This window comes from Cyprinus carpio, unplaced genomic scaffold (genome assembly GCF_018340385.1).
Source record: "Cyprinus carpio isolate SPL01 unplaced genomic scaffold, ASM1834038v1 S000006643, whole genome shotgun sequence".
Classification (NCBI taxonomy): Eukaryota; Metazoa; Chordata; class Actinopteri; order Cypriniformes; family Cyprinidae; genus Cyprinus; species Cyprinus carpio.
The window spans coordinates 290,717-299,012 of record NW_024879270.1 but is presented as its reverse complement, the minus strand read 5'-3'; positions in this window follow the sequence as shown (position 1 = coordinate 299,012).

The window sequence follows — 8,296 nt, the reverse complement described above, 5'->3', positions numbered from 1 at the left end:
CCTCCCGAGATGGTCTCGGTTCGGTTCTGAGATCGTTTGGAGTGTTCATCACATATGGGCCAAAAATCACGCGAACCGTGTGCAGACCCCTGAAAAGGACCAAGTGTGAAAACACCTTATATTCTACAGTTTTTGTCAATGTTTATTAAAAAAACATCCTAGTTTTAGGGCTGGACAATATGACGATGCATGATATACGTGATTATATAAGCGTTCACAGGCAAATCTGCTTTATGTATTTCCCGGCGTCAAAATCAGGCACATGTAAAGGTCATTAAACACGATTCCTGGCCACATGTCAGCATCTATGGATCACTTGTAAAGGAACACTATCATGTCCATCTGCCTTTAACTAAAACTGATAATCTTTTGTTTTACTCGTATTTTCGCTATTAAATCCATTCATGCAGCATACTTATAAAGTATCATGTTTTAATCAAGTTGCTATTTATTTATTTGTAATGTATATGTACAGCAAGAACGATCCTGAACTAAATGAAGATAAATGTCTTGGCGTACGATGTGTTGAACCAATCAGATAAGAGTAAATGGAGAGTCAGCGAGAGCCTCGTTTGATTGGCTACAAGAAAATGGTGGGCCCTCCCTCCCTCTCATGCTTGCAAAACTCAGTTAGTGAGAATCATGCCAAAACTGTAAGTGAAAAGAAAAGAAAGATGGAGCTGTATATATCAGTTTATTTTGGGAACCTTTTGCCCCACATGCACAAGTCATTAATGTTCTCAATAAATGTGGATGCATTTATTACGCTGTGTTGATTCCTCAATACTTGTTTTAAAGCATGCGACACAGTTTAAGTGTAATTTTAACATGATTTCCCGTGGTGACATGATTCACAAACCACGCCCACATTATCTTGGCACATCCACTTCTATGGAAAATGACAATCCCTCAAATAAACGTAGGTATATTTCAAGTGTAATTCACTTCACTTCTATATTCACTGAGTGAAAATAGCATTATTTAGCAGTCTGTTATTTACACGAAGTGCAAATAGCAATAGTAGTATGTTTCCATTAAGTTTAGACAGATGATATTTATACTTAGTGGAAATAATGGCTACATTATAAAAAAAAAAAAAGTATGCAATAGTTAAAATGAAAATATTTATTAAAATTATCTAATGGATGCTGCCTTAAGGGACAATTAGTCCTCTCTACATCTCCCCCAACCCAGTACAATTCAGTACTTTTGACTGTATTTTTGGTGAAAACAACGTGCCAAAATTGTAAGCGCGGAAAAATGGAAGTCAGAAGAATGCAGATCATATTTATTTTGATTTATCATGAAGCAGCAGTTTCACAATACATAAATCACACTTCTGAGTAACAGTAAAATGCTGCAAATAATTTTTTCTTGCACTTGAAACTAGATTGAAATCTTTACAAAGCTTCTCTTGAGCATGCAAATTTAATTTACTCTTACAGTCTTATAACTTACGCTTCTACAACTCTTGCGTTTGCAAATCTTTTAGGCATTATTTTACCTTCATACTTTATTCATAAAAAAAATCAATGTTCGTAAATGATATAAGACACATGAAGTCTGTAAATCTGAGTTTAGTTTGTATTGATTTAGGCTCTTTAAATGTTTAAAACTAACCTTTGTTCTGCCGAACCACTACAGATGCGGAGCGCGGCGCAGCCTTATGACGTCATCCCCCACTCCAAAATAAAAGTCATACTCATATACTGAAATAATTATAAAAAAAATTAACATAAAGAAAACATATTCAAGTGATAAGATAACAAACGAATTTCAGGGATGAGTCAAAATTCTCAGAGCTATCAAAACCACTGAGCTTTTTCAGAAGTTTTGGTTATTTTTAAATGTAAGCAAGTGTGAACTAACTACAGAGCCTTTTCATTACCAATGCAGTTATTGTTCCGTAAATCTTTATATTTCTTTATATTTATAAGAGTTTATATAGATCTATATAAACAATGTTATATTTTGTGAATAATGAGAAGAATGTTTTTAATTTTTTTATTTTGCAGGTTGTTGTAAAAGAAGCAGTTGTCAGTGGCTCTATAACCTCACGGATGTCTCTGCCTAGAACTGTACAGTGTACAGCTATGGACCCCTCCTGGAACCAGGGCACAACATTAAGACCGAGGCTCTTTTTAGAGATGCTGGGGAAAATGCTTGTGGCGCCACAAATGATACCGTGACAGCACATCCTCCGCTGTTGCCATAATGGTGAATCAACAAGGTTTTGTGACTACACTGGCACGATATTGATTAATTGCATATGCATCAGATACAGTGGCAGAGTGTCTCCTGGCAGAAGACAATGAGCAGATGAGGCCAACCAGAAGATTGGAAGTTTTTCCTGAAACACTGTGAGACTGGGTCTTCCCACCTTCATCACAAAACTTATTATTATTAATTCACTCTTTTTTTCTTTTTTTTTTTGCAGGCACCTGAGGCATTTCTCAATACCAAGCACTCAAACTTTGGACTTGCACCCTTGATAGTCTGGACTTGGCAAGTTCGCCTCAGCAGTATAAACTCCCGAGGACAGGAGGAACAGCAGCGTACTTGATAACTTTACTCACCTCGCCTCAGTTACTCCGGTTCTCCTCACTGTATATTAGCAATAAAACTAAATATCGTATAAAACACCAACCTGCCTCTTTTCGTTTTCATTTTAAAAATCTCATACATATTAATAGCCCCAACGCATGGTTCAGCTAATGCGTGCATGCTTAATGATCTTCACTGCATGCATACAGTATATTTATAACAAAACCAACGTTAAATGTAAACACAGATATGACTCTTTTCTTTTTCATTTTAAAAACACGTTAATATGTGGTTCAGGCAATATGTGCTTATAGCCTACTCTTATTAGCTTGACTCTTATTGCAGCCTGGAGCAATAGGCGTGCCAAAAGGTAGGGGCGTGCCGAAAGGTAGGGGGCGTGCCAAAAGGTAATGCGAAAGATGGCTGTTAAAAAAAAAAAAGAAAAAAAAAAAGCTGGCGAGCCATATACTCTTAATCGCAGACTAAAAGGAAGCCATAAATTCAACATAATCCTATAAAACCAAATTTAATTCTTCCAAGGTAAAAACGGCGTTAATGATATTAAGAATATTATTTTAAATTACTTTTGAAAGTACCTTCAAAACTTCTGCATGGCGCGGGTTACTGACGTCATCACCACCGCAAGTTTAGGTCTTGATTTATCAATAATCAAAAAACAAATTACAATTATTTTTCTAGAATACAAACGTCTCTTAAGACGGTTAGTCGCACTAGCTGTTCTTAAATTAAAGTCAAAAGTTGTATTTGTTAACATTAGTTAATGCACTGTGAAGTGAACTAACAAGAACAAACAACGAACAGCTGTATTTTTATTAACTTACAAAGTTTAATAAATACTGTATCAAATGTATTGCTCATAGTTAATGTTAGTTAATACATCAGTGTCAACAAATGAAACCTTATTGTAAAGTGTTACCCTCGAAAACATCTCGGTTACGTATGTAACCACTGGTTCCCTTTCGGTGTGACGAATGTCTGAAGCCCTATACCATCCCGCCAATTTTATTGGCCAAATAGCGCTTGGCACCGCCTTACGCATGCGTACGCATGGTATACCTGAGTGCCGCGCGCTATTTAGCTCAGATTTCATGAACTGAAGAAATGCTATCAAGGTACGGAACGGCCTGGGACCGCAGCATCTCGTTCCCTATTCAGGGAACCGTGGTTACATACGTAACCGAGATGTTCCCTTTCATAGGTCACTTCGATGCTGCGGTGACGTCACCGTATGGAAACCCTATACCATAACGCCTGACGTACCTGATAGTTGGGATCCAAGGAAAGCATCTGCTCAAGCGGATAGAACCCGGGAGCCAGGAGCCATCCTCACATCCAGACTGACTGTAAAACTTGACAAAAGTGCTCGGAGAGGACCATCCTGCCGCAGCACAGACATCATATATAGAAGATCCACTGAGAAATGATTTCGATGAAACCACTGCTCTCGTGGAATGAGCTCCAATTTCTAAGGGCGAAGCAGTCCGCGCGCCTCATAGGCTAAAGATATAGTCTCCACCAACCAATGGGACATGCGCTGCTTTGTGACAGCACAGCCTCTATTTTGTGTCCTAACAGGCAACAGCTGGTCGGACTCACCCCATGGAGCTGTTCGATCAACATAAGTCTTCAGCACTCTGACAGGGAAAAGACTCAGATCTCCTAGCCCCGCCTCAGCAGGGAGTAAAGCCTCCAAGACCACTTGTTAAAGTGAAAGGGGTTCGAGGCGACCTTAGGGACATAATTAGGTCTCGGTTGCAGCAGTACTTCCACAAACCCTGGTGAAAAGTCCATGCACGAGGGCCAAACAGAAGAGCCTGCAAATCCCCAACTCTCATGAGGGAGGATAAAGCCACAAAAAGAACTGTTTTTAAAGTAGGATTTATTTATTTATTTATTTTTCAAGGGCTCAAACGGATGTTCTGATAGACCTTGCAACACAATGAATAAATTCCATGAAGGAACTCGTGCAGGGCGGGAAAGGCCTTAGCCGTCACAAACCCTGTATAAGCAACAGACCAGCGGATGATGGCCCACTGAAGTACCATCTATATATACGTGGTTAGCTGAAATGGCTGCCACGTAAACTTCAAGAGAGGCTGGTGTTACTTCATCAGAAAAACAGTCTTGAAGAAACTCCAGTACTGAAACCACGGGGCAGTAAACTGGATCTAAATTATGAATTCCACATCAGGCAGTAAACAGTTTCCATTCGAAAGCATAAAGCGTCTCGTAGAAACTGCCCTAGAATTCATTATAGTCTCGGTGGTTCCAACTGAAAAACCGGGACATATTAACTCACTCAGCTCAGAGAGGCCACGCCAACAGCTTCCATAGATCTGGCCTTGGGTGCCAAGTCATCCCTCGTGCTTGCGATAGTAAGTGCTGTCTGAGGGGAATCTCCACAGAGAGCCCGCTACAGGATTGACCAGATCCGCAAACCACGGGGGTGTGGCTCCACACTGTCCATTTTGGGGGTGCAACCTCCATTCCCCTTGCTCCAGGCTCTGTCCGGAGAACAAATCCGTTCCGAAGTTCAAGTGCCCGGGGACATGAACCACTCGGATCGACAGAAATCTGTTCTGAGACCAAAGAAGAATTATCCTCGGCAGCCTGCACAGGGGGTGAGAGTGTAATCCTCCTTGCTGATTCAGATATGACACAATCGCCATGTTGTCTGACCTGAGTAGTACATGACGGCCGATCAGCAGATTTAAGAAAATACTGGAGAGCTATAAAAACTGCCAGCAATTCCAACCTGTTTATATGCCAGCCGCGTTGTGTCGCCGTCCATGCTCCGTGAGCTGGGCGTCCTTGACAAACATTTCCCCAACTGGTCAAAGACACGTCCGTCGTGCCAGTCTTGCGGGAAGCACGAATCACCAGCTGAACTCCAGTTGACGGAATTTAGCTGACATCCATGGTTTTATCGACATAACACACCTCCGTGTCACCGAAATCGTACAATGCGGAAAACAACGGGGTGAAATGTTTGGTTTTCATCCACCACTGAAAATGGGCACATGTGAAGCAAGCCCAGACGGATTACAGGGGATGCTGCTATCATAGACCCAAAAGTCTGAGGCACAAACTCACCGTCACTGCGCGACCTGCTATGAAAAGGCGCAGGCATGATGTGAGAGACTGAACACGCGGGAGAGATAGTCTTGTCATCGCGCAAGAGTCCAAGTCTATTTCCAGAAGGTTATCCGCTGAGAGGGAATTAAAAACACACTTCTGGAAATTTGTGCATAAGCCAGGCTGTTTAGATGATTCAGCACAAGATCCCAATGGGAGTGTGCTTGAGTCTGCGATTGTGCTAACACCAGCCAATCATCCAGGTAATTCAATACGCGAACGCCCTGGAGCCACAATAGGGCCAGAACTGCGTCCATGCATTTCAAAAATACTCGATGAGCCAAGGCTAAGCCGAAGGGAAGAACACGGTATTTTTTTTTTTAGACAAAAATAGCGGCTGTAAAACCTGACTCCATCTGAGAGGGGTGTACTTTATAGCCCCTATTCCCAGCAGAGACGCTCCTGCCGCAGCACCACGATTTCCTTTGGTCGCTGCATTTCGTTGTGTATAATCCTGAAGCGTATCCACGGCAGGATTAAATCCAACAAAATTAACATCAGGTCACGCCGCTAGCGTGCTTACGGCAGCTGTGTGGGCCGTCATAAACGGGCCGTCTTAGTCAGCCTCTTGTGCCGTCCCTCAAACTCTGAAGGCTAGATTGTGCAGAGCGTCTGAGGGGGCGCTCAAGTGATAGCTCGATCCAATGATGCTCGAGGTGCCTTTGCTGCGAGACAGTCAATGTTAGAGCGTGGGGACTGTATTGAGAGGGTTGGATGTGCATTAGCAGTCCAACAGCGCTGTCCAGTGGAGGGCACAGTCCCTGACGAACAGGAAGGGAAGCGCATGCGTCAAAGTCGCTGCGTTTCGTTGTGTATAATCCTGAAGCTTATCCACGGCAGGATTTAATCCAACAAGATAAACATTGGGCCCCGCTGCTAGCGAGAACGCGGCAGCTGTGTGAGCCGTCATAAACGGGCTGTCTTTGTCAGCCTCTTGTGCCATCCCTCAAACTCTGAAGGCTGGATTGTGCAGAGTGTCTGAGGGGGCGCTCAAGTGATAGCTCAATCCAATGATGCTCGAGGTGCCTTTGCTGCAAGACAGTCAATGTTAGAGCATGGGGACTGCAGTGAGAGGGTTGGATGTGCATTAGCAGTCCAACAGCGCTCTCCGGTGGAGGGCACAGTCCCTGGCGAACAGGAAGGGAAGCGCATGCGTCAAAGTCGCTGTGTTTTGTTGTGTATAATCCTGAAGCGTTTCCACGGCAGGATTTAATCCAACAAGATAAACATTGGGCCCCGCTGCTAGCGAGAACGCGGTAGCTGTGTGAGCCGTCATAAACAGGCTGTCTTTGTCAGCTTCTTGTGCCGTCCCTCAAACTCTGAAGGCTGGATTGTGCAGAGTGTCTGAGGGGGCGCTCAAGTGATAGCTCAATCCAATGATGCTCGAGGTGCCTTTGCTGCGAGACAGTCAATATTAGAGCGTGGGACTGCAGTGAGAGGGTTGGATGTGCATTAGCAGTCCAACAGCGTTCTCTAGTGGAGGGAACAGTCCCTGATGAACAGCAGAAGTATCAGGAACTGCTGTAAGGAGATTGAGGACGAAAGGTTTTGGCCATCCAACTCAGGTTTTCTGTAATGTCGGCAAGATTAGCCAAGGTGGCGCTCGACCGTTAACATCCCCATCATAGAACGGTTCACTGCTCGGGCAGTATGTTTGGTAGCACTTAGCGCCAAATCTGTTGCCCCCCGCAGCTTTTTCACAGCCTCGGTTGTGATATCTTTCTCGTTAGAACCGCCATCAAGTGGAGTAAATTTGCCGAGATTAGACGCGACTCGACACGCCTTCGAGAGGGGGCGAGACTTTAGGCCGCGGCCGAGTTCGGCGCGATACGTTCGGCAAGAGAGTTCGTCCACCGGCGGCATCGCTGTATAACCGCGGTCCGCCATGTCAGCAATGATGGCGAAACCCGCGGCGTTCGTGACGCGCGCTGATTAAGGCTGCTTCCAGGACCTCGAAACCTCTTGGTGGAGATCCGTGAAGAAGGGTAGTTTATCCACCACGCGGGTAACCACATTCAACAGCTCACTGAGAAAGGGGAGGCGCGTTTCTCCTGTCCGCTCGGAGGGAGAGAACCGCATGTGCCAGCCAGAGCGCATATAGCGCGCGGCACTCAGGTATACCATGCGTACGCATGCGTAAGGCGGTGCCAAGCGCTATTTGGCCAATAAAATTGGCGGGATGGTATAGGGCTTCAGACATTCGTCACACCGAAAGGTGTTCCCATACTGTGACGTCACCGCAGCATCGAAGTGACCTATGAAAGGGAACTATGTTTTGCCTGATAGAGAAAAATATATAGTTGACAAAACCACTAAATTATAAAATTTGAAAATTAGTCAGAAGAGTTTAGTAACCCTATGTTAAGTGACATAAGCAAACCGACACAGCCTTATCCACCAAAACATTTATTTAGTTTTCACTTTCAGTCACCAATTCAAGTAAAAAAAATGGATAGATAGATAGATAGATAGATAGATAGATAGACAGATAAGCCACTCATTCATTCATTCTGTAGTAGCAGTCCATAGAACAGAATCCAGCAAACTCTTTATCTGAATAGAAAGCTGTGAAGACCCCCTTCTTTCCATGGCTACA